This window comes from Dendrobates tinctorius, unplaced genomic scaffold (assembly GCF_039654945.1).
Source record: "Dendrobates tinctorius isolate UK_male_01 unplaced genomic scaffold, ASM3965494v1 ptg000019l, whole genome shotgun sequence".
In the NCBI taxonomy this organism is placed as follows: domain Eukaryota; kingdom Metazoa; phylum Chordata; class Amphibia; order Anura; family Dendrobatidae; genus Dendrobates; species Dendrobates tinctorius.
Genome location: NW_027361687.1, coordinates 45,855,770 through 45,869,680, shown reverse-complemented (window position 1 = coordinate 45,869,680; position 13,911 = coordinate 45,855,770). Strand labels below are relative to the sequence as shown.

The following is a 13,911-nucleotide window of genomic DNA, read 5'->3' as shown; positions in this document are numbered from 1 at the left end:
ATACCCGTCATACATATCCTCCATCCCATAGTCCAGTGCCCATATACCCATCATACATCCTCCATCCCATAGTCCAGTGCCCATATACATATCCGCCATCCCATAGTCCCATGCCCATATACCAGTCATACATATCCTCCATCCCATAGTCCAGTGCCAATATACCCATCACACATCCTCCATCCCATAGTCAACCATTATGACATCATAATGAGCGGCGGGGATTGCAACCTATGATGAATCAGCGTCGCCATGGCAACTATTATGACATCATAATGAGGGGCGGGGCTTGATACGCACACACTGTTTCCCCATTATGTAGATGGGGCAAAATTGTTTGGTGAATTGGAATGCGCGGGGTTAAAATTTCACCTCACAACATAGCTTAGGGCGCTCTCGGGGTCCAAATGTGTGACTGTGGCAAATTTTGTGGCTGTAGCTGCGACGGTGCGGATGCCAATCCCAGACATAAAGTACACACACACATACATACATACATGCATACATACATACATACACACTTTGAGCTTTATATATTAGATTGAGAGTCCGCAGTGATTGATACCTTTTAATGGCTAACTGAAAAGATGGTAACAAATCGCAAGTTTTCAAGACTGTCTATCACTAAGTCCCAGACACTCTGAGCAGAGGAATTGTGACACTTTGTTCACATAATTTTTCATGACAGGACTTTCAGGCCCAGATAAATTATACATGCAAGCTTTAGGTAATTTGGCACCAGGGACAAGATCAATAGCACAGTCATAAGGACAGTGGGGAGGTAATGACTCCTACTCTTTCTGAAAACACATCTCCGAAGTTTTTCACGTACCCCCGCAGTCACTCCAGACTTACGGAGTATACTTGCACTGAGCTTAGGCTGGTTTCACATTTGCGTTTTTTTTCCGCTGTATTTTAGCGCTAAATAGCGCATGCGTTTTTTTTTCCTATACTTTGCATGGGATGCGCTTATGTGCGCACACACATGCGTTTGTACGCGTTTTTCCGCGCATGCGTTTTTTTGCGGTATGCGCTCGGGCGCACAAAATGCATCCTGTTGCATTTTTTGTGCGTCCGACTTGCCTCAAAAAAACGCATGCGTGCGCAATGCGTTTTTTTACAGCAAGACACCCATTATAAGTCTATGGGTGCGCATATGTGCGCATTGGCATGCTTATGTATGCGTTTTTTTGCACATGCGTTTTTTTTTGTTAACCATGGAATTTAGGGGTTTGGGTTAGAGTTAGGGTTAGTTAAGGGGGTTTAGGGTCAGGGTTAGGGTTAGGGTTAGGGTCAGGGTTAGGGTTAGGGTTAGGGTCAGGGTCAGGGTCAGGGTTAGTTAGGGTTTAGGGTTTGGGTTAGGGTTAAGTATGGTTTGGTTAAGGGTTAGGGTCAGGGTTAGGGTTAGGGTTAGGGTCAGGGTTAGGGTCAGGGTTAGGGTTAGGGTCAGGGTTAGGGTTAGGGTTAGGGTCAGGGTTAGGGTTAGGGTCAGGGTCAGGGTTAGGGTTAGGGTTAGTTAGGGTTTAGGGTTTGGGTTAGGGTTAAGTATGGTTTGGTTAAGGGTTAGGGTCAGGGTCAGGGTTAGGGTTAGGGTTAGGGTCAGGGTTAGGGTCAGGGTTAGGGTCAGGGTTAGGGTTAGGGTTAGGGTCAGGGTTAGGGTTAGGGTCAGGGTTAGGGTTAGGGTCAGGGTTAGGGTTAGGGTTAGGGTCAGGGTTAGGGTTAGTAAAGTCATGGTTTGGGTTAGTGTGAGGGGCCACCTAATGTTTGGAAAAACGCAAACGCGGTAAAAACGCACTAAAAACGCATACAAACGCATAAAAATGCTGCGTTTTTTTCATGCATGCTGATAAAAATGCTTGAAAAAAACGCAGCAGTTGTATGCTTTTGTATGCGTTTTTTCAATGCGTTTTTTTGCGGGAAAAACGCGCTGCAAAAAAAAGCAAGTGTGAAATTAGCCTTAGACATTTCTTATGACATCTTAACCAAGACTAAGCATGAAATGGATTCTGAATGAAGTGCTCCTATTTGAAGCGTTAATTCCACCATTACAGTTTTAATAAAGTCCTGAAGTAACAGTGTTTTTTTCAATCGCAAAAATTATGACTGGGTTTTGCCATTTTAACCGTCCCTAATCCTAACGAGTTCAGAATCAATAAAGTTAGCTGCAGACCCGCAGTCAATGAAAGCCAATGCTGGTAATACCTGGTTCTTAAAAGACAAAACCGTTTTGAGCAGTACTTTATCTGAGGAGGAAAGGGGTACTTGGAAATCTGGGTGACCTCTTAGACTATCACCCAGACTTAGATGTTTTTCTGATGGCTTACTTGCTTAAGGGTGAGTTGAACAATACTTTAAAAAATGTCCTGCAAGACCACAGTAGAAATAGAGTCCAAGATCTTGTCTCCGTTTTTTCTCCACGGCACAAAAACTGTCAGCTCCAACCTCCATTGGCTCTACCGATGATAAACGGGTCTGCTCTGGGGAAGAATACAAGGCATCCCGCTGTCCACCATGCCTCTCATGAATTCTGCAGTCTATCTGTACGGCCTGGGTTATTGCCTCCGCTAAAGAACAAGGGGGATCATGAAGAACCAGAGTGTCCTTCAGGGATTTAGACAAACCTCTATGAAATTGGCACCAAAGGGCCACATCATTCCACTGAACCTGAGTGGACCACTGTCGGAATTTAGTACAGTATTCCTCAGTGGTGTGGCTCCCTTTGTCAAGTTCATGATCGTATCCTCAGCAACCTGGATTCTGTTGGGTTCGTCATAGATAACCCCTAAGGTATTAAAAAAAAGACTTTAACTGAAGAACTTTCTGGTGCTTGTGGGGACAAATAAAATGCCCTAGTCTGAGGGCCCCCTTGCAATAGGGACATAACTATTCCTACCCACTGGGATTCATCCCATGAACACCGGCGTCGTAAGGTAAAGAATAGGCAACAATTCTCCCTGAAACATTATAACCTGTTTTCTGTCCCCCCGAAAATTTCTCATGGAGGGCCACTACTGGTTCTGGAGAGACCAACTGAACGTCTTAGATGGTGGACATCGTAGTCTCCACTAGCAGTGAAGAGCTATGGGGGGTTTTCATAAAGCTAGCCCTTAAACTGGGACTGTGATGATTCAAGACAGGTTTTTTTTTCAGCCAGAACTTTAAATCGCTAGAGACTTATTCACCACATGATCAACAAGCTTGTGAATGAGATCTATGCTGGCAAAAAAAAAGTAAATGGTCAGTTATAATGTTACGCTAAGTCACTACACACGGGCAAGCTGTGAGACAGTGTAGTCAGTAGGTCCGAGGTCAGATACCATGAGGGCTTGTAGTTCAAAGGGGTAAGACAAAGTTGTGGTCAGGTAACAGTCTGGGGCCAAGTGCCAGGAGGGTATGTCAAGACTAAGGAGTAAAACAAACGGATAGTCAGAGGTCAAGTCCGGGGTCTTATACCTGAAGTCAGAGAACCTCAAGAGCAGAAGGGATAATCCACATGAATAGTCACAACAAATCCGAGGTATGCAACAAGATCAAGAAGTCAGACACCGAACAGGTAAACATAGCTAGCTAAGCAAAGCTACAACTGATGCTGACTGCACACAGAAAACCAGCTAAATAGCTTGCAATTAAGAACGGGAGGCACCTAAGGAAACAGCTGCAGGCTAAACCAGATTGAGCAGCAGGGCTGTCTTTCAGAATGCTGACAACCCAGCACGCACCAGGATCAGATTGGATGACTGGCCTTTCACTCACAAAACAGACAGTCCAGCACACTTTAGATACCATAGGGTGGCTGAGCTGTCACTCAAAAAGTCCCAAGGCCACAGTCAGTGATGAAACCGTGACAAAGATATTCAATAATTGAGGCAGGTCAGGAGAAGCCATGTGAGTCCCCTCACGTATCGCCGTTTTCTGGCTTTATCAGGTGATCCTGGTCCATTTTAGTAATCCCATAAATCCTGATAGCAATGGGAGTCACCAGAACATTTAGTAGCTCCAATGGAAGTATCAAAACCTGCTCAGAATCTGCAGTCACTCTATCAAAATAGTGCAACGAAGGAGACAAGTTCCCAATCTGCTTCTCCTGCCAAGAGCTGGAGGCATGAGTTATAAGAATTTAGCCATTGAGGTGGCAAAGAAGTGAACACCTGACATGACGACCATTGTGTCAGCCTGCCTACAGCATCTGCAGTCTGATATCAGTAAGTATGATTCTAGATTGCAAAGCCTTGAGCAGAGAGAATCTCTTTTTAAAAGCTGATCTTCACTGCTCTCATAAACATTTTGAATACTTGATGTAAGAAAAAGCAACTTTCAGAGACCACTTGGTGGAAATGGAATATGTGTTACGGTGAGAAAATTTCCTCTTAAATTACATAAAACCCCTGATTGAAGCCCTAGAAGTAATAGAGATAACCAACAATCGCAAAGTCGAAAGAGCACACCACATAGGGACAGAAATCTAAACAGCATCGCCCGTACTCACCGTGGTCACCATGCAGCTTTTCTTCATATCAGGCCATCTCGCTGTGTTTGCCTCTTTTTTCCCCTTTCACTTTACTCCTCAACACTGCTGCATCGGCATGCTGCTTCCATTTGGCTTTAGGTTGTGTGGAAAGTCTCTGCAGGAATTTAACCATGCTGTGTATGGCAGAGATTAGCTTCCCTGGCCAATCCCATGCCAGCAGGGTATCTGTTAGGCAGCTCCTCCTACCACTCCTTGCTTGAGCTTTGGTTCCGATCCTGCTAGTACCTGGTTTATGCATATCTCTGTATTATGTCTGTCATCATGAGATGTCTTCTATATTGATCCTATTCGGGGAGGGGGGAGCGCTGGGCCGGGGGGCAGGGAGGCAAATGCCCCCCGGGCCGCTCCCCCAGTATCCGTAGTGTGCCAGTCGCCTGATGGCTGCGCAGAGCAAGCTGCCCGCGGCTGTGTCTGCTGTTCTGTACTGTGATGCGGCCATCAGCGGACATGGCTGCACACATTAGTCTGTTTCATAAGCTGCAGACCACAGCTTAAGAGACCTCAGCGTGCAGACGCAATTGGTGCGATGACGTATTTGTCTCGCTCCGCTCAGCAGGCTGGTAGAGTAGACAGACACTTTGGTATCGAGATTCAGGATGAGGTGAGTACCATATAAACTTCATTTTTTTTATATGAACTGGCTGTTGGACCATCATACTATATATATGGGGGAACTAGGGCCATTATACTATATATACGGGGGAACTGGGGCCATCATGCTACATAATGTATATGGGGGAACTGGGGCCATAATATATATATATATATATATATATAGGGCAAACTGGGACTATCATACTGTATATATGGTGGAATTGGGCCATCAAACTATATATGGGGGGATCTAGGGGCAATCATCCTCTATATATGGGGGAACTGGGGCCATCATACTGTATATATGGGGGAAACTGGGGCCATCATACTGTATATATGGTGGGAAATGGGGCCATCATACTTTATATATGGGGGAACTGGATCCATCATACTATATGTATATGGGGGGAACTGAGGCCCAGGGCTGTGGAGTCGGTAAGCTCCGACTCCTCAATTTCCATGACACCGACTCCCTCATACATGGCTCATGTTTAAGTTTAAGTGATAAATTTACTGTAGTAAAATGGTAACATCAGGCTTTTAATCATTATTATGATACAATAATCAAGCCATTTAGATAGAACAAAAATATATTTACAGTATTGGAATACAACTTTAGAAGAAATTTTTTTGCATATTTACAATTTCTTATACACTATGCATTAAGGCTGGTTTCACATTAGCGTTTTTTAGTGCAGCACATCGTGCTCGTCCATGCGCATGCGCCCCTATGTTTAACATGGGGGCGCATGGTCTAGCGTTTGCACGCGTTTGTATGCGTTTTCGTGTGCATGCGGTTTTTTGTAGTGTGCACCTGTTGCATTTTTGGTCCGTCCAACCTGTGTCAAAAAAACGTATACCCGCACGGAATGCTCCAAAATAACACATTACAGTCTATGGGAACGCAGGCCTGGGTTTAAAATCGCATGCGTTTTAAGAGTTAACATGGCTAGAAACGCATGCGCCTAAAAAAAGCAAACACATGCAAAATGCATAATGCGTTTTTTGCGGTTCCCTGAAAAATGCCCACAGGAAAAATGCACACAGGAAAATTGCCCACACAGAAAATTGCCCACGCGGAAAATTGCCCACATGGAGAATTGCCCACACAAAAAATTGCCAATTGCAGCATCACAAAGTTTAAGATCTATGATTTTTGAGGTGCAAGGTGAGAATGTTCACATGATATGTGATTAACTTGTAATTTACAGTTGATCTAGTGCAAAACTGCAAAAATGAAGATGTGTGTTTGTAGCAGTCTGTCATTATCAGCAATAGATAGATATAGTCTGCTCTCATCTCTCACTGATTCTGCCTTACTCCTCCCACCAGCCCAAAACAGCAGCACATGCAGAACCAGCAGCAATGTGATCCAGAGGAGCTATCACTGCTATCAGTACTCACAAAAGTATCACTATATTATCTGTGGAGTTACATGGGACTGCAGGTCACATCTAATACATTATCATCTCAATGGGAGCCCACCAAAAGCAGGGAGTTGCTGGCAGAGATAGTTGTTCCTGGAAGCCCAGAAGGCACAGCAGAAAGGTGAAATTCTGCCACTTGTACCACCTTGTGTACTTGCTGAGAATGTATGTTTTTGCAGTAGTGTAACTGGAGTCCCATGGGACCCAGTGCCAAATTTGGACCCCCGCCCCACACACACACGTTGGTCAGATGTATGGGCACCTGTAGTGTTCTAAATTCTATAAAGACTTATGAATTGCCCATTTCATTATGTAGTGAAATGTCCCCCATCCTGGTATATATGCCCATCATCCTGGTGAATATGTCCGCATCCTGGTATATAGTATATGTCCCAATGCTGGTATATATGGTCCCCATCCTGGTATATATGCCCATCATCCTGGTGAATATGTCCGCATCCTGGTATAATATAAGAAAAAAATCCGGCACTCCCAAATGCAAAAAAAAAGGTCCTTTTTATTTTTCACAGCTTAATAATCCACATGATGTACATTCAATAACGTTTCGGTCTCTACAATGGACCTTCTTCAGACATGTGGGGCTGTGAGAATCGTCATGTGCAGAAAGACCTGCGCTGTCAGTTGTATGCTGCCATTAGAAAAAATAAGCGCTTATTTTTTCTAATGGCAGCATACAACTGACAGCGCAGGTCTTTCTGCACATGACGATTCTCACAGCCCCACATGTCTGAAGAAGGTCCATTGTAGAGACCAAAACGTTATTGAATGTACATCATGTGGATTATTAAGCTGTGAAAAATAAAAAGGACCTTTTTTTTGCATTTGGGAGTGCCGGATTTTTTTCTTATATGATTTATTGGGACTGGTATCCTGTTCTGAGCACCCCTTATCGAATTATCGGAGTGACGTGTCTTTTTGTTATACCGCATCCTGGTATAAAGTATATGTCCCAATGCTGGTATATATGGTCCCCATCCTGGTATGTATGGTCCAAATGGTCTCCATCCTGGTATATATGTCCCCATCCTGGTTTACATGGTCCCCAATCCTAGTGTATGTGTCCCCGTTCTGCCCCTAATGCATAATTGAAAACAAAAACATTCTACTCACCTTTCCTCTGCTTCCACGTCGCCCAGTGTCTTTTGTATCCACCGCACAGCCCGGCAGCTGACATCGGAGTGTGCGCCCTTGTCATGCGCTGCTCCCTGAGGCTCCACCTCTGACGTCAGTTCACAGCCACTGCATGTGTTGCAGTGCAGCATGTGTCACAGTGCAGGGCCCCGACAGGTCTCTGCAACACCATGCATGTTATCTGGATCTGCATCTTCAGTGAGGATGGAGATCCAGCAGAAGCAGGCATCTGTACCCCCATGCCTGCTCGTGACCTTCAAAACAGTCGTTGCACCTCTGTGTTTTTTTCTGTTGATGAACCAATAGTCGAACCAATGTGTGTTCCCCTCACCCTGTGTTGTCTGAGTGGTGTTCTACCCGTGGGGATCGAGTGCGGGCATTCAGTGGGATGAGCCCTGGTTTTTGTGGGCTCTCGAAAGACAGCCAGGTCAGCAGACAAGAGCACCCACTGACCCATGTGTCTCCATAGTGATATCACTGACCAACACAGGAGCCGCAAGTGCCAGAGCAGCGCCGCTCTCCTATTGATTTCAGTGGCAGTGAATCTGGCGCCTGCACTTCCTTCCCTGTCCACTTATGATTACCAAGAGTAAGAGTGAACAGATCCTACATAGTTATGTATCATACACGTATACTGCAGGTGTAGGCAGGCATAGGATGAAAGAAAATGCAGAATGGATTTGATTAAGGGTCTCTAGGCCTATACACACCACACTGAGAGTGGAATTATTTTTAGCACAGTGGACTGACAGCTCGTAAGAACAGAATCTGTACTCTGGGACTAGGTATGAGTGAACAAAACCTGTAGAACCCGGAGAAGTAAGCTGGGCCCAGAGACCTGAGGTGAAATCCATTCTGCCTTTTCTTTGCTGCCTGTGTTGTACTGTATTGTATTTCAATGGAGCCCATGGAAGTCAACTGGGTTTCCTTGTTGACATTATTTTACATGTTCCTTCCAGCGCTTCCCCACCCCCATTGTTTCAAATTGGCAATCCTGTCATTCCTTTTGGTACAACCCCAGTGGACAATGGCTTTTTGCCAACCAATTGTGTTTTGGTTAGTTAAAGCATGTACTTTAATAGCTCTATCCCCATATTTTTTCATTTCTTTTCAATAAAAGTGTATTTTGAGTTTATCTAAAAGTATTCTAGCCAGAGGAACAACAAAGTTATGATTTACTTGGGGTTTGAATATCTTGCATTTCATACTATCAACCAGGACTGTGGAGTCGGTAAGCCAAACCTGTGACTCCGAATCCTCAATTTCCCTTACACCGACTTCGACTCCAACTCCGACTCCAACTCCACGACTCCGACTCCCACATATATTGTGTCACGTCGGCGGCGGTAGCTGCCGCCGTCCCAGCAACAGCGGGGCCCGCCGCTGCCTTTACTTACCTGCGCTCGCCGCGCCGCTCTGTGCCCGCCTCCTCTTCCTTCTCCTCCGTCCAGCGTGTGCCGGCTTCCTGCGGGCGCCTTAGGCCGCGGGCGCGCGCTCTGCAGATCCTTTAACCCTGCAGCGCCGCCCAGTGGTCTGAGCGCCCAATCAGCCGACTTCTGCAGGGTATATCAGGCGTCTCCAACATGGTGGAGACGCCTGATTATCGTGTGGACTTCCCGTACGGTATCCTGGCCTGGGTGTTTAGGGGTTTCTCCCCTTCTCACTCCTTACACTCCTCTGCCCAGTCCTGTACTCCGTGCCTCCCTCCTGTACTCCGTGCCTTCCTCCTGTACTCCGTGCCTCCGTCCTGTGCTCCAGTGCCCAGTCCTCTACTCCGTGCCTCCCTCCTGTACTCCGTGCCTCCGTCCTGTGCTCCAGTGCCCAGTCCTACACTCCTCTGCCCAGTCCTGTACTCCATGCCTCCGTCCTGTACTCCGTGCCTCCGTCCTGTGCTCCTGTGCCCAGTCCTACACTCCACTGCCCAGTCCTGTGCTTCGTGTCTCCGTCCCGCACTCCGTGTCTCCATCCTGTACTCCAGTGCCCAGTCCTATACTCCAGTTCTCAGTCCGGCACCCTCCACTCAGTCCTTCGAGCCGCTCCTCTTGGTTCTAGCAGTCGCGGTATCTGTCTTCTGAGGGTCTGCCCCTAACGGCCCCTGTATAGGGGTCGGCACCACCTGGCGCGCTCACCCCTGGGAGCTCCAGTGCCGCGATCCAGAGGGTCCACTCTCGGACGTAACCTATTTTGTTATCACAGCATACGTCACATATTGCTTATATTTAAGTGAAAAATTTATTGTAGTACAATGTGAACATCAGACATTTAATCATTTTTATAATACAATAATCAAGATATTTAGAACATAACATTTATTGGAATACAACTTTAGAACACAAAAAACTGTAATAAGTTGTAAATATGTAATACACTATGTAATATCGATTACATATACACTCACTGGCCACTTTATTAGGTACACCTGTCCAACTGTGTGTTAAGACTTAATTTCTAATCAGCCAATCACATGGCGGCAACTCAGTGCATTTAGGCATGTAGACATGGTCAAGACAATCTCCTGCAGTTCAAACCGAGCATCAGTATGGGGAAGAAAGGTGATTTGAGTGCCTTTGAACGTGGCATGATTGTTGGTGCCAGAAGGGCTGGTCTGAGAATTTCAGAAACTGCTGATCTACTGGGATTTTCACGCACAACCATCTCTAGGGTTTACAGAGAATGGTCCGAAAAAGAAAAAAAATCCAGTGAGCGGCAGTTCTGTGGCCGGAAATGCCATGTTGATGCCAGAGGTCAGAGGAGAATGGGCAGACTGGTTCGAGCTGATAGAAAGGCAACAGTGACTCAAATTGCCACCCGTTACAACCAAGGTAGGCAGAAGAGCATCTCTGAACGCACAGTGCGTCGAACTTTGAGGCAGATGGGCTACAGCAGCAGAAGACCACACTGGGTACCACTCCTCTCAGCTAAGAACAGGAAACTGAGGCTACAATTTGCACAAGCTCATCGAAATTGGACAGTAGAAGATTGGAAAAACGTTGCCTGGTCTGATGAGTCTCGATTTCTGCTGCGACATTCGGATGGTAGGGTCAGAATTTGGCGTAAACAACATGAAAGCATGGATCCATCCTGCCTTGTATCAACGGTTCAGGCTGGTGGTGGTGGTGTCATGGTGTGGGGAATTTTTTCTGGGCACTCTTTGGGCCCCTTGGTACCAATTGAGCATCGTTGCAACGCCACAGCCTACCTGAGTATTGTTGCTGACCATGTCCATCCCTTTATGACCACAATGTACCCAACATCTGATGGCTACTTTCAGCAGGATAATGCGCCATGTCATAAAGCTCGAATCATCTCAGATTGGTTTCTTGAACATGACAATGAGTTTACTGTACTCAAATGGCCTCCTCAGTCACCAGATCTCAATCCAATAGAGCATCTTTGGGATGTGGTGGAACGGGAGATTCGCATCAGGGATGTGCAGCCGACAAATCTGCGCCAACTGTGTGATGCCATCATGTCAATATGGTCCAAAATCTCTGAGGAATGCTTCCAGCACCTTGTTGAATCTCTGCCACGAAGAATTGAGGCAGTTCTGAAGGCAAAAGGGGGTCCAACCCCTTACTAGCATGGTGTACCTAATAAAGTGGCCAGTGAGTGTATATATACAGTGTATATATATATATAACACTATGTAATAAACTATGTAAGTGGCAAAAAACAGTTTTCAACAAAAACATACTAAATAACATTTGTGCAGTCTATGAATTTGTTCTAAGAAATAGAATTGCCTCCATCAGATCCTCCTTCATAGATGACCTCAAATCTGACCTAATAATTTTAAGGCTGGAGAACAGCCTCTCTACAGTAACTTGGGTTGGAGGCAAAGCCGTAACCACATGGGCAACATCTCTAACAATTTCCGGGTATAAAGGAATTGCCTCATACACAGTCAGTTTTGTTGAACGGTTGAATTTTTGTATTTCTTTGAGAACAAGTGAAACATTTTGCTGAAATATGGTCAATCTGCTTGCTATAGAAGGCAGAGTGAAATCTTTTTCCTTGCGGCAACGCTTTGCCTGCTCCATGTCATACAAATACTTATCAAAGTCAAACGCCTCATCTGATGAGGATGAAGATATGGCAGCAGTAGCACTGTCAGGACCCGAGTCCTCTTGCGCCTGGCAGTCCTCCTGTAGGCCACTCTTCCTAACTGCTACCTCAGTCAGAGCTTCTTTTCCTTTAATAAGCTGTTGATCATCGAGCAGTATACGATGACTTGGGTCCACATAAACAGCTGCCAGAAAATTTTCATTTTCCAATAGCTGTGTCTCTCTCCGTTTCATTGAAGCAGAAATGCCATCTGCGATTAAACAGCAAAATAGCAAGTTCTTCCGCTCCCTCATGAAAATGCCAGGAGTTAAATCCTCAGCTTGTAATTTTTTAGTCACAGTAATTAAGCAATTCCTTCAATTCAGCCACCTGTGTCCATTGACCTTCATTTAGGGTTACCTGAGGGTTCGCCATATCTATAAGAAACGGTTTTAGTTGATCAACAATTGCCCTTTTCCAGCACGTCTCTTCAAGATAGAATCAATTTTAGGGGTTCTGGCGGCAATAACCAATTTCCTCACTTTTTTCTAATCAGATTTCCAGCATGTCCCTCTTGCAGACTATCTCTTATTGCCAGCTGCAGCGTGTGCACAACACAGCGCATGTGATAAATAGGAAAGTGTTTTGATGCAGCTTCAACAAGATCATCTATTTCTACAGTATAATTTTGCTGTTCGTCTGTAGTAATATCTGTTTGTTCCTCACTTACATGAACAGCACTGTGGCTTTCCATCTCAAACATACTGAATCCTAAATGTTCCTCTAGCTGTTGTTCATTGCTCTCATTCATCAGTGTAATTGTACTCATGTTTGAAGCATTGTCCGTTACAATAGCAAGAACCTGTTCTTTTTTGAGTTTGTAATCTTGCAGAACTTTTTCCACTAAGGCCTGGAGAAACTGGCTGCTGTGATGAGCTTTAGTATCTTTTACTGCCAGCGTGTTGGTAACAATTTTTGTTGTCACAAACATATCGAATATTGATGGCAAAATAGTTCACTCTGTGACGTGTGCAGGCATCCATTTTAAGAAACATGAAGCGTCTTTTGAGAGTCTTTTTAAGATCTTCCTTTTGGTTAAGGGCTTCTTCAATCACTAATTTTCTAATACTTTCTCTTTCCAGAGAAACACCAAGCTTGCGGGCCCTTTCTCCATTAAGAGCTGTAAAAGCTGGTCGTGCACATAATGATAATGGTACACCGTCCTTCACAACAAGCTGTATGAGCTGTCTTTTAGACATATCTGCTGTCATTGTTACAGTAACTTTGTCACTTACAAAATATCTTGTTAATAATGTTTGTGACGCTCTTTCCTCCTCCTTTGCCTGGCAGGAAGTGTCAGTCTGTGTGCTACCCGGCTTTCATTCTTTTTGGTACAGATAAGATATGGAGACAGATATGGATAAATGGAGAGATGGAGCAGATTTCTAATCTGCTTTTGATATTGAAAACATTATCTATGAGCTAAAAATCCTTTCAGGTGATGCGGTTTTTTAAAAATCTGATCTGCTTTTGCAGCTGAAAAACGTATCCTCAAAAAATCGCAGTAAAAACGCTGTGTGTAAATGTAGCCTTAGATCAGGAATAGAACAGCCATTTATAGGACATTTCATAACTTTCCCAAACTCCTATGAAAAAATATTCAGCACATTCTGCATTGAACTACTGTACCCAATTTATTATATATTTTAGGAGTTGGAGTCGGTCCATTTTATACCGACTCCAACTCTCACTCCACCAAAATGAGCACTGACTTCGACTCCACGACTCCGACTCCACAGCCCTGCTATCAACGCATTGGTGACTTGGAAATGCCGACTAGATCGCTCTTCAAAGTGCCATTCAGTTCTCAAAACAAGAGATGACAACGTAATTCAAGAACCAACAGAACATTATCATGACTCCTGCCCTCAAAAAGCAGAAGCAAATATGCTTCTGTGCTGCAGAGCATCTCACCTAGAATTCTATACTATTCTCCTGCCCTGCAGAGCATCTAACCTATACCTGTATACTGTCCCCCTGTCCTATAATTCTATACTATTCTCTGTCCTGCAGAGCATCTCACCTATAATTGTATATTATTTTCCTCCCCTGCAGAGCATCTCACGTATACCTGCATACTATCCCCCATCCATAATTCTATACTAT

The 13,911-nt window shown here is 44.9% G+C and overlaps 1 protein-coding gene across 1 annotated transcript in view; it reads left to right on the top strand.

The window, feature by feature from the left end:
* Positions 1-13,911, top strand: part of LOC141082899 (NACHT, LRR and PYD domains-containing protein 3-like) — an 86,122-nt gene that overhangs the window by 24,418 nt on the left and 47,793 nt on the right. The window lies entirely within an intron of this gene.